Below are 17,926 nucleotides of genomic sequence, written 5' to 3'. Positions count from 1 at the left end.
GTATGGTTAGTCAAACAGTTTGCACATAACCTAGGGTCATTTGCCTGAGTCTCTAATCTACTCAAGAAACCTGGGTATTTAATATTTAAATAGAATACACTCAAACCCACAGCTTGCACATGTTTAGAAAATATTCCTCACAACATCTTTTAAATTTTTTTTTAAATTTTTTTTCAACGTTTTTTAATTTATTTTTGGGACAGAGAGAGACAGAGCATGAACGGGGGAGGGGCAGAGAGAGAGGGAGACACAGAATCGGAAACAGGCTCCAGGCTCCGAGCCATCAGCCCAGAGCCTGACGCGGGGCTCGAACTCCCGGACCGCGAGATCGTGACCTGGCTGAAGTCGGACGCTTAACCGACTGCGCCACCCAGGCGCCCCTCTCACAACATCTTTGAGGATTGTGGAGGGAAATGTAGCTAGTTTGATTTGAGTTGTGCTGTGTATAAAAAATACACACCAGATCTCGCGGTCCGTGAGTTCGAGCCCCGCGTCGGGCTCTGGGCTGATGGCTCAGAGCCTGGAGCCTGTTTCCGATTCTGTGTCTCCCTCTCTCTCTGCCCCTACCCCGTTCATGCTCTGTCTCTCTCTGTCCCAAAAATAAATAAACGTTGAAAAAAAAAAATTTAAAAAAAAAAATATAAAAAAAAATACACACCAGATCTAATGATTTTTTGAAACAAAAATGTTATATATATCATTAATAATATTTTATATCGATTATATGTCAAAGTGCACATTTTAGATTTATTGGGTTAAATATATAATTAAAATAATTTCACCTGTTTCTTTTTTAATGTGGCCACTAGAACATTTAAAAGTACACATGTACCTTGCCTTATATTTCTGCTGGACAGAACTGCCCTGTATTTTAGAGGACTGAGCCACAGAAAATCAGATAGAGCATTCAATTTTGTTTGATCACTCTTTAAAATCTTCCTTCTTCCATCTCCAAAGTATGATTTTTTTTTTACCATGTTTTTGAGAACCAACTGTTTGCCAGGGTATTTTATAAATGCTATTTCTAATTCTCATAACAAGCTTCACACAGGTATTGCACTGATTTTTCAGAGGAAAAAACTGCTGCTTCCAAAGAGTAACTATACATCATAACAACTGCTCTTTATGGCATACTTACAATCTGAGAGGCATTATATGTATTATATCTAAAAATATGTATTATGCCAATTTTGCACATGAACAGAATGAGGTTTAAAGAGGGCAAGCTGTTCATCCAAGACCTGTGCTAGGTTCCAGCTGGGGCTGACTCCAGAGTCCTTGTTCGTTCCACCACCTCCACTAATAAGCAAGTCTATATTGTTTTTTGAGCATTATTATTTAATAAGCTGCAATACAAGGAGACACAGTGACTGGCTTTTATTTATCAAATATGTGTTATCTTTGGTTTGGCACTGTTGGAGGTGGAATTATATAGCCCCTCTTTCACTGCTTATCACATAGCATGTGCCGTTGGAGACCCCAAACAACTTTTTTGCCTTAGCATTCCCCTTGGCTGAAATAAATTCAGACGGAAGACTCATTCTGGCCTCGCCCCCATTCTTCACCGCAGGGCAGCTGTTGCAGGTGCTCAGCCGTCCTGGAACACGGTACTGCTGTGTGCTGGCAAGAGCAGCAGCCATGGGGGAAATGCACCTATTCGTAAACTAGCATGACTAACTAGCATCCTCTGGATGATGAGTAATCCAGGGCCAAGCACTTGGACGACTGATCTACCCTGTGTGCCTCTGGGTAACGGCGGTGCTACGTACACCTGCACTTGTGCTTGCGGTGAGCGAAGACATCGGGAAAGTGGCCTTTCCCACTGATCTGGATAGGCCAGTCAAGGAATCATAAAATCGATCAGTGGAAAAAATGCCTCTTTACTGTGGACCCAAGTGGATGCATCAAGACCTGTCATTCCATAATCATATACAGGAAGCAAATAGAACGAGTAATAGCATATGCTACCTGAATACCTTCCATGAGCCAGCCTTTGTGCCAGATGCTTTACAGGTTTTGTCTCTAATCCTCACTGTAACCTGGAAATCTAAGTACTACTATCTCTAGGTGAAGAGAGTAGGATTTTTAGACTGAAAACACCGGAGAGCCTCAGAATGGAGTTTCCAGCCTATTTTGGCCTTGTGGAACTGTTTTTTTTTTTTTTTTTCAACGTTTATTTATTTTTGGGACAGAGAGAGACAGAGCATGAACGGGGGAGGGGCAGAGAGAGAGGGAGACACAGAATCGGAAACAGGCTCCAGGCTCCGAGCCATCAGCCCAGAGCCCGACGCGGGGCTCGAACTCACGGACCGCGAGATCGTGACCTGGCTGAAGTCGGACGCTTAACCGACTGCGCCACCCAGGCGCCCCTGTTTTTGTTTTTTTATAGTGCAGTCAGTTTTACCAAAAAGGAAAATTTGGGAAGAGCAGCAATTTTAGTGGATGTTTATTGTTTTTACCTTTGCTTCTGGAAGCATAATGCCATTGTTATAATTGTCTGAAAGTCAGAGAGCAAGCTGCCTGAGATGCTTTGTAGATATGAAACAAACTTCAAAGAAAATCTAGTTTACTTCCCCTCCATATTAAAGTTTGATATTTATATTTCATGCATCTTAATGTCTACAAAGTGAAAAAGTTAAATCCCAGTGCCGCATTCCCATCCAGTTTAATTTTTATATGCAACAATATACCCTACTTAAAGGGTATTGGCTTTCACTAAATTTTGATTTTTTTTCCTAAATGGGAGGAAACTGGCAAGTAGAAGAGAAACTTGGTGGACATTGCTTAGAATAAAATGTATATAAGGGGTTAAATAATAACATTCTTAAAATAGCATTGATAAGTAGCCACATGATAAATTGAAGACAGATTGTTATGTGTAAAATGGGAGGATATTCCACAGATAGCATCAAACTAAGCAACTTTAAAAGATATGAAACTCACAAATGTTGAAATACTGCAGTTAAATTACATTTGGGAATTCAAAATAAATCCTTTGGCAGATATCTAAACCCCAAAAGTGGCAATTATAACATATGAAGAACAAATGTGGGCCTTGCTATGTTTTTAATACACCATAAATTAAATTATTTCTAATGTGAGTTGTTTAATACTATAAAATTTGCTTTTCCTAAGGGTTGGAAAATGTAGTTAGCATTGTACACATGTAAATATTATTTACTATAAAAGAGGAGACTTTAGAGCCAAGTTGCTGAGGTTTCTAGAGGGGTTATGTTATATCAGCAGAAATAAAATCTCCATTTACCCGCCACTGCAGAGACCAGTGCCACAGAAAGAGAAGGGCTTGGGAAATGGGCCTGGTTTTGAACCTTTCCCCTTCTACTTTCCAGCTATATCAGCAGTGACACATCACTTAACCTCTCTGAACCTTAATTGTTTGAAATGAAAAATGGGTATTGTACAACGGCCTTGTTGTCAGGAGGATTAAGTTATAAAACTTAAATGACACTCCAGGCAAACAGTAGAAATCTGAAAATAAAAATATTAGTTTTTCTTTGCTTTTGATCAAGTTACTTAGGAAAGTAAATTCATATGGAAGTTAAATCTTCTAAAGTGATCTTTGCATATTTCCCATTAGGAATAAATTCCTGGAATAGTGGAAGATATACAGCATGATTGGGATTATTCATTATTTAAAGACGTTCTAGAATGTTTCTCCTAAAAGTAATATTTAGGCGTGTTTGTTGTTCTTGTCAACTGATTGTCACATCAGTTGTATAGTGATTTGTATCCGCTTTTTATTTTTAACTCATGTTCTTTAATCAATCATGTATTTATAGCTTGTTCCATACCTAAATTATAAGCTACTTGAGGTCAAGGTTTTCTTCTACTATTCTCTTGTAATGAGTGCCTGTTTTACGAGCAAACTCATTCATTGTTTCTGCTGGGAATATAAAGGTAAAAATATGTGTCTTGGACACAGGTTTTAGACTATTTTCTAAAGAAAATCTTGAAACCTTTAGTCCTCTTTAATAACTCTCCACTGCTCATGAAACTGAGTACAAACCCAATTGAAGACCATATGGGATATGGATCCATAGTGGTTGTTCACACATTCTTGTTCTACAGTTCTGATAAACATATCCTACACAGAAGACTGCATACTGCTCAAATACTATGCTCCACTACTACATGTCATTGAGTCTTTACTCAGACTGTTCCTTTTCAAGAAGTAGCCTATCCTATTGCTACCTGTTGAAACCCTACATCATTCTTCCAAGCATATCCCAAATTTGGATATTATCTTCTCTCTCTTCTCTGAAACCTTTTCCCACATTGGTTTTATCTCTCCTACAGAACTTGTAGATCACAGAGACCTATAACAGACCTTAGAGATAACTATTACACAAGTATTATTATGGGTCATAATAGTCTATTAACCATACAAAAGGTGGCATTCTATTTTGCCTCTTGTCTCTCAAACTAGGGATAGTTCTGTTGGAACAGGATTCCTGCAACGTTGTCTAAGAACCCTTCCTTACTCCTTCAAACCTGGGTATGTGCATCCTTAGCTGTCTGCAGATACCTTTGTCATATTGCTTATCAGATGGCATTGAACCTCCTTGTTGGTTTTCCAGTGCATCTACTAGTCAAGGGGTTCCTGGATGTCTTTTATTGCTGTACACACATAGTCTCACAAAGTGCCTGACAAATAGAAGACAATAAATGTCTGTGGAATGAATGAGTATATTGTCTGATTGTTGAATAACCCTCAAAATCAATTTCTTGTGAATATGCCTCATTTGAATACAATTAAAATGTAAAATGTCTCATAATCTGTGTGCTTCTTAGAACTGGAAAATATTCTCTCATTGTTATCTGTTTTGTTTCTCTTAAAAATGTAAAGACAATTTAGCTAATTACCTCATAAACCTCCCTTTTTCCCTTAGTAATTTTTGCCCTCACAACTATCAATGCATGCCAAAAAAGACCCCCCAAAACCAAAAAGTGTATGTGGGTGAATGGCTGGGATGAAGCTTACCTTTAGAAGAGCATCATCAGAATCAGTACAACCAGTCAAGCATCGTTGCTACACATGCCTAGAAAAGTAAAATAAGAAGAAGAACATTTTCTTTGGGTGTTTGGACTTTCCTTGCTTTTTGTTTGTTTGTTTGTCTACAGAAACACAAAAAGTGTTAATGTATATACTCTCAATTTTCTAACAAAGGAGAGATTCTATTTTGTTGTAAGGAAATTGCAAGGCTTTTGTTTTGCTTTAAGAGGTAATTAGTAAGTAGAATTTGAAAGACTTGATGGTTGACTGGATATTAGGAAATAATGCAGCACACAGAAGAATCTAGAGTGAATCTCAGTAATTGTCAGTTGTCAGATTTATAGATTTTTATTTAATTATGTTTTCAGCTTCAGGTCAGATCTGATATTCAAATTTGGATATTTTACCTGTTTAAGAAGGACTTCATTTTGAAGTTGTGTGCAATATTTATTAATGTGAATTATATTCTTTTGGTGGTAATGATTACAACAAATTTAATGTTATACAATAGGTGTATTTTTGTGTTAAAATATTTTTACAAATAAAATCATTTTAATGTAACTGAGAACATTTTTTAATTCTGGGAAAGAAAACTTGTGGGATATTTTGTAATATTAGTAATGAACACTTTTATTTATCTGTGAAGCAAATTTACGTTTTCATTGATTATAATTTATTCCAGAAGAAGACTCTATATCTGGCAAAATTAGATTCTATTTGAAATTTTTTTATTTTGCTGATATTATTAATTATGAAAAAAACCATTTTGTATACAATCAACACTATTTTTAAAAGCTGAATTTTCAATATTTTGGTTAATTTTTGATCCATTAATTCTGTCTTCTGGTCAGTTCTCTGCCTGCTACTATCTACTATTGCAATTTCTTGGTGTCTCTTCCCAATATCCACTCTTTTCAGAATTGTGGTCTAAGATGCAAAGGTATAAATTGTGAATTTCATCATAGAGCTTCCATCAAAGGTTTTTTGAATATAGCGATTGTCATTGTCTCACATAGTTGACATGGAAACTAGAAATTAAGGAAAAAAGACAATAGCCCTTGCTTCTTGAGGGAATAAATTAAAAAAAAAAGTCAGGTGGTGAAAATAAGTGCTGCAGTGAACTGGAAAGCAGGATAAAAGGTATGGAGCTTGCTGGTGAGGTTGAGGATTGATATTTATATAGGGAGGTCAAAAAAGCCTCACTGATAAGGTGATATTTGAGCAGAAACCTTAAAGAAATGAAGGAGCAAACCATGTAGGCATCTGGGGAGAAGAGTTCCATACTGAGGGATTAATAAGAGCAAATGCCTTCATGCAGAAGCATACTTGGAATGTATTTGTTCACAGATTTGGGTGTACAGCTGGAGTGCACTGAGTGGGAGAATGCGAGATGAGGTTAGCAAAGGTGAGCCACGTGGCCAGAACATGTAGGGTTTGATTGAGTTATGTAATGACTGAGGTTATTTTTGTCATGGTCCCTGAGTATGAGCAGAGACGTGCCATGATCTTACTCACGTTTTAAATGGGTTGTGCTGCCTGCTTCTTTCAGAATGGATTGCTGGGGAGCAAGAATGGCAGTAGGGAAAGAAACTAAGCTATTTCAACAATACTGCTGAGTGAGAGATGACAGTGGTTCAGATCAAGGTGGGGGAAGTAGAAGTTGTAAGAAATACTCCACATACATTTTGAAGGTACGATCATACACTGATAAACAGAAGATGAGAAAACTCAGACTCCTCTTTGGCCTAAGAAATTGGAAGAATGGGCTTGCCATTTACTGAGAAGATTAGGGAAGAGGAAAGACTTGTTTGCCTGTTTGTTTGTGGGAATGATAAGAATCAGGCACTCATTTTTGGACATGTTAAGCTTGAGATTCCAATGAGATTTCCAGTTGGAAATGTCAAGCAAGCAATTAAATATATGGATTTGGAGTCTAGAGGGGAGATCTGAGCTGGAAGTATACATTTGAGAGATACCATCATGTAGACGGACTTAAAGGCACAAAACTAGAGCAGATTATTGAGGAGTGACCAGTTGATTGAAGAGAGATAAAAGAATGAAAATTCCAACATGGCTTTCTTTAATGGTTAGAGGGAAGGCAAAGAGGAACAGTCAGGGGAGGATGAGATTCTGGAAGTCAAGTGAAGAAAGTGTTTCAAGAAGGCAGTGGTAATCGCATGTGTCAAGTATTGTTGAGTAGGATGAGAACTGAGTATTGATCATTGGGGATTAGTGGGATTAATTTTTGACTTTGACAAGAACTACTCTTGTAGAGTGGTAAGAATGATTGGAGTGAATTTCAAAGTGAATGGAAGGAATGGTATTAGAGATGGGGAGTGTAAGAACTCTTTTGAGCAAACTTCTATAGAGTGAAGCAGAAAAATGAGACAGCAAATGGATATTTTTAGTGGGAGTGATTATTGTATGTTTGATTAATGATGCAAATGATCCCACAGAGAGAGGAACATCGATGAATCAGGAGTACAAAGAGAATTGTTGGAGTAATGTACTTGAGTAGGCAAGAAGTGATGATTGCACCATGAAAGAGGAACCTGAGGGTTTGCCTTAGACAGAGTGTTGGCAAATCATCCACAATAACAGGAGAGAAGACTGTGTGGGTACAGAGGCTGGTCCATTGGCAGATATGACAGTGGGCGGTTATTAGATTGGAAACCAGGTTATCAGCACCAAATAAGACCTGAGAGGGAAGTGCTGGAGATTAAGGTGGGGAGGAGAACCTCTGTCATCTAGGAGGGAGTGAGGTAGAATGGGCTAGGGAAATGATTTAGGATTTCTAGGCAGCACTGAGGGCCTGCTAACTCATATCAATAATAGCTACCTGTTTACCAAAATCTATGTTCTCTCCTTCCAGGTCACACAAATGACATTTCCCAAGCTCCCTTAAAATTAAGTGTGGTTTGATGGCTAGAATGTGAGTGGAAGGGATGTGTTCTACTTCCAGGTCCAACTTCAACAGGTCTCCCATGAGCACTACATTCTATTTTCCCCTCTGGTTAGCAGAATGGACATAAACCCCAGGGTGACCTTAGAAGGCTACAGATTAAAGAGAGGAAAACCTTTTTTTGTCAGCCTGGAACCTAAAAGGGGGGTAGGCTTGAACCACTGACCTGTTCACTTAACCAGTATTATTACATGAGCAAAAAAATCAACTTTTGCTGTGCTTGTGACATTATACATTTTGGGGGTGAGTGGCAGCTGGGCGTAGGGAGGTTCATGTCCTAGAGCAGCTAGATAAGGAAAAGCTAATTGATCTTTATTACAGTTGATTCTTTCACTGTGCTTCCATGTTTTATTCACTGGTTTTTAATTTCTTCTTTTCTTTAGATTCCTTACTGACAAATTAATTTTTAAAACTATCTCAAACATTTATTGAAAGATGGTGGTGCAGTTGGTTAAGCGTCCAACTCTTGATTTCAGCTCAGGTCATGATCTCATGGTTTGTGGGTTCAAGCCCCATGATGGGTTCCACCATGTCAGTGCAGAGCCTACTTGGTATTCTCTCTCTCTCCCTCTCTCTCTGCCCCTCCCCCATCAAAATAAATAAATGAGCTTTAAAAAATTATTGAAATAAAAAATAATTGAAAGTGTTGTGAAAGTATTTGTAAATAAAAACAACTAGGGTGGCATCTGACTTTGGCTCAGGTCATGATATCACAGTCTGTGAGTTCCAGCCCAGCATCGGGCTCTGTGCTGATGGCTCAGAGCCTGGATCCTGTGTCTTTCTGTGTCTTTCTCCCCTCTCTGCCCCTTCCCTGCTCACGCTCTGCCTCTCTCTGTCTCAAAAAATAAAAATAAAAACACCTAATGCAAAGAATATATTATATTACATTTTATTATTTTATATGTATTTGTATATTACATATTTATTTGTTTATATTCATGTATTAGTTTCCTAGGGCTGCCATAATTAAGAACTACAGACTGGGTTATTTAAGTAGCAGTTTTATCATCTTATAGTTTTAGAGGCTAGAAGTCTGAGATGAAGCTTTCAGCATGGTTGCTTCCTTCTAAGGGCCATGGAGAGAATCTGTTTCATTTCTCTCTGCTTTCAGGGCTTTCCTGACAATCTTTGGCATTCCTTGGCTTACAGGTCCATCACCCCAGTCTTTGCCTTCATCTTCACATGGTGTTCTCCTTGTGTGAATTTCTCTATGTTCAAATTCCTCCATTTTATAAAGACACCAGTCATCCTGGATTAGGACCTGTGCTAACTTGATTTCATCCTAACTTGATTACCTCCATAAAGACTCTGTCTTCAGACTCTAAGTTAACTAAGGGTTAGTATTCCAATGTATGTTCTTTGGGGAGATACAATTCAACCCATAACAATATTATGCTACAAGATCTGACAGCAGAAGGGAGGGAGCATGAATCTCATGGAATCAGTTTGGAATCCCAGCCCTGTCACTCACTTTCTTTGTTACTGAATCCTAGGTGTTTTGACTCTCTGAGCCACAGTTTCTTCTTTTGTAAAATCATGGAAGGGACACCAATCATATTAGATTTTTATAAGGATTTTTATGAAATGTTGGGCAATTATTAAGCACTTGATAGCTATTACTCAGATAATTATTACTCAAAATAATTATGATACATCTCACAACAAATAATTGTTATGGTCCAAGTGTACATTACAATACTCTTGTTATGGAAATATTATAGGGTTAAGGAATGATCCTGCTATCTCATAAAAAAAAAATCCAAGTAACCTAAGCTGTCTTAATTTAATTACTATTAATGTCATCGTTTCAATGTAATCTTGACTGTGGGACTCACAATCTCAATGCATCCTTTATTAATTGACACCTGTACTTGAATGCTTGTCCTTAACTGAGTTTTATTTGATACGAAATGATATATCATGGGATTAGCTACTTACTTCAAAGTCATGTTCTTTCGTGATTTGTGTGTTGAAATGAATCAATTGTTTGCAGTTAAAAAGCTGATGAACTACTCACAGGACTGAAAAGCTCCCCAAAAGTTTAGAATTCTGAAAGTGCCTATGCATCTGAGGGGCACACAACCAAGTTCCCTTTCAGGTGTCACATTGTCCTTGAAATGGAGCGCTACCAGATTTCACAGTATAAATGCATGATTCTTTGATACCCTACCATTCTCTATTCAATCTCTGCCCAGAACAGTAGCTCCAAAAGCACGTTCATTCTTCTCTTTTTGACTTCTTTATTTTATTTTTTTTAATAACTTGTAAGGTTTATTAGTTTTCCCACCAGGATGAACTGAGCAGGAGACAGCTGCTGGGCTAATAGGAGGAACAGCTGGCTGTATTATTTCTTCAGTTACTGCGTGTACCTGTATCTATTCACCTAAAACCCAACAAATTTGATCCTTAGACACAAATGCTAAATCAGAAACTGAATCAATGGAAAAGCAAAAGAAGTGAAAGGAAAAATGAAGTCTCTCCACTTGGAAATGGATGTGGGTAAGAGGAAATGGTGAAGTTCAGAAAGCAATTGTAATATCAAATGAATCAGGATATGATTATCAAGAGAAGCAAAGAGAAAAATACCAGACAGTTGAAGGCAAACAGGAATGTTTTCAGACATCTTACAGTGCCTTTTGTCCAAGTGGATTAACGCATTGGCATACGATAGCCCCTGGCAGCATTTTTTCCATTTACATTCTTCACCTGTCACTGTACAATTTGTTTCACACCTACCTTTTGGAACTTAAAATGGATTCTGGGGCTTCCAGTAAAGGACAAAAGAGGAAAGAAAAAAACCCAAAACAGTTGACATGAAAGTCATCACAAATCACTCACACCTGTAACTGTACGGCCTATGTCCCATTTTCTATTTACCAACCTGAGTGCTAAGTAGGTCCATGTCTACTCTACAGATTTTCTTTATATGGACAATAAAACGCGTGTTGAGCTATTAGCACCTGCTACAACTAGGGTTTCATTAAGGAAAACAGATACAGTACCTGGAAACGTCAGTCATAAAACTCCATTCAGAGTACAAACAGTGCTTAAAAACAGCGGAAGGACAGCAAAAAGAGAAGATGCGGGATGGCCATTAGGCTGGAGTTGGAGGGGGAGAAGCAGAAAGGAACTGAAGCAGAAAATTAAATGGTCTGATGCTGACTTTGAATAATAGCTCTTGGGTGACCCTGAATCTTACAACTGGAAGTGTGCACATATTAAAATTCTCCAGTTGTGATCAGTTTTCAGTGTGCAAGATATTTCCCCCTCTAAATGTGCTGTTAGGTGAGTGGGAAGAAGCCAGTCATTTAAAAAATTCTTGGAGGCTCTGCATCCATTTTATATCCTTGTGAAAGCTGTTGATTTCCTCTCCTTTCATTAACTCCTCCAGAAACATTGGCCCTCATGTGGGTCCTTCACTCATCAGAATCTAATTATTGCCATCCATTTTGGTTCTGCTGCCCAGCCCTAGCGCTCCGAGATCACCACAAGGGATATCGGGTCTGTGGAGGTATTTGTTAGCACTGCCAGATACATCTCCACAGAGATGTTATTTCCCCCCTCCATTTTTATTAACTATTCTTTTGTTTCAAAACTGCCCACCCTTTTCCATCCTCAGTTCTTTTCACCAATGATTTGCCACAAAGTGAACCCCATCTTAAGTGTTGAGCAGTAGTATTTAGACTTTGATGTGTTATAATTACTCACAATTAGTTAATCCCACAGTGTCTCTGACTTTCTAATATTTTAGCTATAGGCATTATTCAGTTATTATTTTTCTATTTAGAGGGAAAATTTTCCTGTAATAATTTCTCTTTAAGATAATTTTTATTTCATTTTTTTAAATGTTTATTTTTGAGAGAGAGAGAGAGACAAAGTGTGAATGGGAGAGGGGCAGAGAGAGAGGGCGACACAGAATCAGGGGCAGGCTCCAGTCTCTGAGCTGTCAGCACAGAGCCTAATGTGGGACTCGAACTCACGAACAGTGAGATCATGACCTGAGCCAAAGTCGAACGCTCAACTGACTGAGCCACCCAGGAGCCCCTTTAAGATAATTTTTTTTTTAAATAATATTCCTAAGGAGAGAATTATGGGGGAGGAAGACCTAAGGTGCATTTTCACTTTTAAGTTTTTGGGGCAATACAGTCCAGCATTGTACTCTTAACCACCAGTCCAAGTTATCTCTTTTGTTTTTTCAGTCCAAGTTATTTCTGATGAAATAAAGATGCTACATGCAAAACAACCAGCTTTAAAAATTGCTGTATCTTAGTAACTTCCAAATATCTATCTCTTCCTATTTGATTATTCAGAATGCAATGAAAGTGATATTTTCTTTATATTGATTATGATATAAATAAGAAAAGGCTAAACAAATTATTAAATTATAATCTCCAAAAGAAACAAAATATGTTTTTAACTCCCAAGAAGCCCTAATAATGTCTTTTCACTTCTATCTTCTTCCCTACATGAGGTCTAGAACTGCCACATGTATGCCATTCTCTCCTTCACAGACGAACTTCTGGGTCATGGAAAGAGTGAACAAGTCTCACAACCCCTTTACAGTGTCTGGTTCTTTTGTCCCTGAGTGGGTTTACTTAGTACTCACTGTATTAGTTTTCTATTGCTGCTGTAACAAATTACCACAAACTTTTAGATTCTTAACACATACTATCTTACAGATCTAGAGTGTAAAAGTCCAGTGAGGATTTTTTTCTCCCTGAGCTAGAATCCAAGTGTCAAAAGGGCTGCATTCATTTTTGGAGTCTCTAGGGGAGAATCCGTTTCCTTGCCTTGTTTTAACTTCTAGAGACTGTTCACCTTCTTTGATTCATAAACCCCTTTCACTTTCAAAGCCAGCAATAGCCAGTCAAGTCTTAATCTTACTCTGACATTTCTGCCTCTGTTTTACCCATTTAAGGCCACTTGTGATTGTGCACACTCACATAATTCAGTATAATCTAAATATGGCCAGCTGATTAGCAAACGTAATTCCATCCATAACCTTAACTTTTCCTTGCCAAAAACATATTTACAGGTTCTGAGAATTATGTTGTGGATGTTTGGGAAGGCCATTGTTCAGTCTACCACACCCACCCTCTTAGAAGCCTAAAGGAAAAGAGAGATGAGATTACTATGGAAATTTCCAGTTACATGAACCTGAGAACCATATTATTTGAAGTTAACTGTTATTCAAAATCTATGTTCAGTGCAATATAAATTTATAAGTAACTTCTGCTTTAGTTTCCTGTCTTTAATGATGTGTCATAATTTTGGACCAGAGACTCGATGTGATATAAGGGAAAGAATATGACCTTTGGGATCAAAAAGGCCAGTATTCAAATCCCAATGTCATGACTCAGTGAGCCTCTGTTTCCTTATTTTTACAATGGGGATAAAGATGTCTGTCTTGAGTGCAATGAGGAAGACACAACTGATGCACACAAAAATATGCAAAGTGTAATATTTGTATGAATAGTGATAGATGGTGCAACCCCTATGAGAAGTACCAGACACATGGTAGCTGTTTGGCAAAGGTCATCACTCTCCTTAGTGCTCATTGTATAATGAGTGACACTGAAGCATCACTACATTCTGGAGGCGAAATCTGATTGGGAAATCTCAGGATTCACACAACACAAATTTTGGATCTGAGTTCCTGCAAAAGCCTGAGGCCAATACTAGTCTTTGGTCTCAGTTGGTCTTGGTGAGATTGTCATGGAGCTCAGATTTGGCAAGTATAGTAAAGTTGTTATTTGTCCCAAATTGCATGACAGCTGGTTCAATCCCTGACAGCGATTTCAGTCAGGGAGCATTCAGCCCTTTGAAATTGATAATTTGCTGCTCCTACTTATATCTTTTTCTCTTATCCTCCTTTATATTCCCCTGTTAAATATAGAATGGGGAGAAATTATTTTGGCTTGGATACATGAAATAAAGGAACATATAATGTTGTATTTTTCAAATTAATATAGATTATATCATAAAGCATGGAATACATAATCCTATATGTTATATAACCCATATTTTAGATACATAAACAGTATAATAGACCTAGGATAATAATAATAAGCTATCACATCCTTCTAAAAATAATTATATATGGTGGTCAGCAAAATAATGATCCCCAGAAGATGTTCACATCCTAGTCTCTGGGATTTGTGAATATTGCTGTATATGGCAAAAGAGAGCTAGGTTGCTGATTCAATTAAGATGCCAGTCAGCTGACCTTTAGATGGGGAGATTATTATTTAGATGGGTTAGCTGGGTGGGCCCAATCTGATCCCATGACCTCTTAAAAGTGGAAAAGAGAGAAAAATAAAATAAAAAGAGGTCATTCTTCAGGACTTAAATTGGTATCTGTTATTTTGTAAATTTCTTAACCATTCAGAAATAAATGTTGTAATATCCTTAGAAATGAAAACGGTACATATACTCCATAAGCTTCTTGAAAACACTTCTAGTTTATTGTTTATTGTTTAAACTGTGGATATCTGGTACACATAAATTAACTCTCTATTTACCTGTGCTTGAAGGAGAAGATGAGGAGTGACTATTGTTAGTGTGAGGTTTTCCCCAAACTCCATCACTTCCTTTTTTTCCCCTCTGGGGCTCCCTTGCTGATTAAGTGGTATATACAGGGACTAAGCCAACCGGGGAAACAACGATAGGCTCATTTTTTAATAACCAGGAGAGTATCTGCTATTTTCAGATCAAGATTATAGTAAAAACTGGAAAAACAGGGCACCTGGGTGGCTCAGTTGGTTGAGCATCTGACTCTTGATTTGGGCTCAGGTTATGATCTCAGGGCGGAGAGGTCGAGCCCCACGTTGAGCTCCAAGCAGAGTGTGGAGCCTGCTTAAGATTCTCTCTCTTTCTCTCCCTCTGCCCTTCTCCCTGCTCACATGCTCTCTCTATATAAAATAAAATAAAATAAAATAAAATAAAATAAAATAAAATAAAATAAAATAAAATAAAATAAAATAGTAAAGTAAAACAAAATAAAATAAAAGTGGAAAAAAGAGAACCAGAGAAATGATCATGTGAAAGGGACTGGCCCTCTGTTGCTAACTTTCAAAATGATCTTCTGTGAGTCCAAGAATACAGAGGGATTCTAGAAACTGGAAAAGTCAATAAAATATATTCTTCCCTAGAGCTTCCCAAAAGAAACACAACTCTGCCAGCACCTTGATCTTAGCCCAATGAGATCAGTCTTGCACTTCTAACCTACAGAACTGTAGAATAAAACATTTTTATTGTTTTAAACCGCTATATTTGTGCTTGTTTGTTATTGGAACTATGGAAAACCAATACATATGCCATGTATCTAAATTGATATAGTAATTTATCAGGTAAGTAAACTACTTACAACATGATAATAACTTTAAAAATATGTACCAAGTGAATATCTTGGTAAACACTGTGCCTATCATTTTATTTAATAAATTTCTTCCAAAATTCTACGCTTCATAGATAAGGTTTTCATTAAATCAAACATAACAGATTGAGATACTGTAGAAAATTTTAAAGGAGATTTCAAAGCAAATGCAAAAGTTCAGGGCATTGCCATTACATTACTGTATGCAAAGAATTTTATTTCCGGTGCTATGACAACTGAAAAATGACAACTGCATTTGACGAGGACAAATGATGTTCATGTTTTTTAGATGTGGGGATAACAGTATCAATTTACTTTTAAAAGCCATTTTCTGTTTGTATCTACCACACCTATAGTCTAAGATATTAAATTTTTTAAGTTTTAAAACTCTACAAGATTTCATGAAAGCCCAGAATACTGTCTCATATGTACTCCTATCATTATGAGGGAGGAAGATAGTGTTTTCTGACAATTACATCATTTCACTAATCATTCTGACAACTCTCCAAGTCGATGACAAGTATTTTAGAAAAGTCAATGTACCCCTCTCCCATTGAAAGGGCAACAGAGCAGGATCAGGACTGTGTATATTGTTCCAGATCATTGTAGAAGGCTGGATAGGATGGAAGGCGAGCCTGTGTCTGCAAGCTCTCAGGCTCACGTCTTCTGCTTTGTTTAACTGCAGTGTTTCTTCTGTGAAATGCATTCTTTCTCCAAGCTCTCATTGTAACAGTCTGACTGTTGTCCCTTCCCTTTTACTTTCCACTTCAAAAAAGACAAATAAGGACATGAAGGAAACGTAAGTGAGAAATACTTCAAAGTCAGTTTTCTGCTTGTCATGGCCTACACTCATCTCTCCACTCCTGAGACAGACTTGCTGGAAGACTGAGGTTTGACTTAACACTTAAGAATGTTCCAGAAGTGTGCTTTGTAGCAATGCCCCTGAAGAAAATGAATGCTTACTCCGTGAGCTGCTGTGAAGCAAGGCAATACACACAGAGACACATCGTTCATCTTTTTCTGGCTCCAGGGGCCTCTCCCACCAGCCTGTTTGACATATAAAATTTCCACGTCAGTTGGTGGTAAAGCCGCCTGCTGCTGTCTCTGTATAGGGAAAAGTGCTAGAGATCTGTAAAGGTATAGAAGTTGTTACTTTTGTAAACGAGAAGTAACCAATTACGGAGTAGGAAGGGAAATAGGAAGAGGAGAGAAAGTAAAGTTGGAATGAATACAAGATGGGAAAAGAACTGAAAGCTTACCACAAGAGGAATCATCATGTAACCTTATAGATTTTAGGGACCACACTTTAACATGTTTAAGGACTGAGTTACCTCATAACAACCATAACAAACAACAAATTTTTAAGTAAGATTTTTAATGTTAACATGTTTAAGGACTAAGTTACCTCCTAACAACCATAACAAACAACGAATTTTTGTTTCTACAAAAAAGCTATGCTACAAGTTCTGCTTGTACACAGGCAGAAAATACAGATGCCTGCCTGACTGGAGTGCTTTTCTTTATATACATACATGTATAAACATTTGTATTTGGCACAATTACTTTTTATTGTTATGATCGTTTAACACAGGTTCTCATGGAAAGTACTTACTGCTACATAATTTAAAATTCCTCTTCCATGGGATCTTGAAATCTTCAAAGATAAATCTTGATGTTTTTCATCTGTAAAGATGGTGGTTTTATAATTGGTGGGGTTCCTGCAAGAATTAAATGAGATGACACATAGAAAAATGCCTAGCATAATCCCAGGATTTAGATGCTCTCTACATGTGAGTTTTATATGCTTTTACCTTTCTGCTTTGCTGATATTCTCCTTCTCTATTAGAATTATCTTCTTCTTCCCTTTGTTGTCTCTTCTTAGTTCTTCACACTTCACCCCCTACCCACAGCATTTTAACTTATAGCTTGATATCTGAAGGTCCTGATAAGCTTAAACCGGCAGGCTTCTGTTTGACACTATAGAGAACTTTGGATCTCTGGATCTTTCACTTGGAAACAGTTCACGTGATGGACATCATTGTAGTTCTAAATGTGGGTTACTATAGAATCACTCTAGTCTTTACTTATCTGTCTTTATCTGTGCATAATTGCCTGAAGTAGGGAAGCAGCAATAAACAGCCAGAAAGTTCTACCACTGTGTCTCTGAAAGGACTTGATGATAGTGAACTACTGGGTATGATAGTAAACCAACATTTTGTATTTAAGTACCAATGATAGCACATGATATAACTCAGAGGAGGGTTATATGGAGACCCATTCAGTTATCAAATTAAATCATGATTATTTATTGACTGCTAATGTGTGCTAAAACTCAGAGATAAGATGATGAGTAAAATGGACACAATCTTAAAGTTTAGATAAACCTGAAGGATTTATACCAAAAAATAATGTTGGTATATATCTTTTTGTGCTTTTAAAAAATTTAATTAAAAATATTTTTAATTGTAAATGATTATTTTAGGAGCCTCACATAAGTGAAATCATACTATATTTGTCCTTTAGAGATTTGCTTATTTCTCTTAGCATGATGTCTTCAAAATTCATCCATGTTGTA

The sequence above is a fragment of the Lynx rufus genome, unplaced genomic scaffold (genome assembly GCF_022079265.1).
Source record: "Lynx rufus isolate CCGP_SWC_20201006 ecotype Redwood Valley unplaced genomic scaffold, mLynRuf1.p SCAF_6, whole genome shotgun sequence".
NCBI classification, from domain to species: domain Eukaryota; kingdom Metazoa; phylum Chordata; class Mammalia; order Carnivora; family Felidae; genus Lynx; species Lynx rufus.
Note: the sequence above shows the minus strand (reverse complement) of the source record.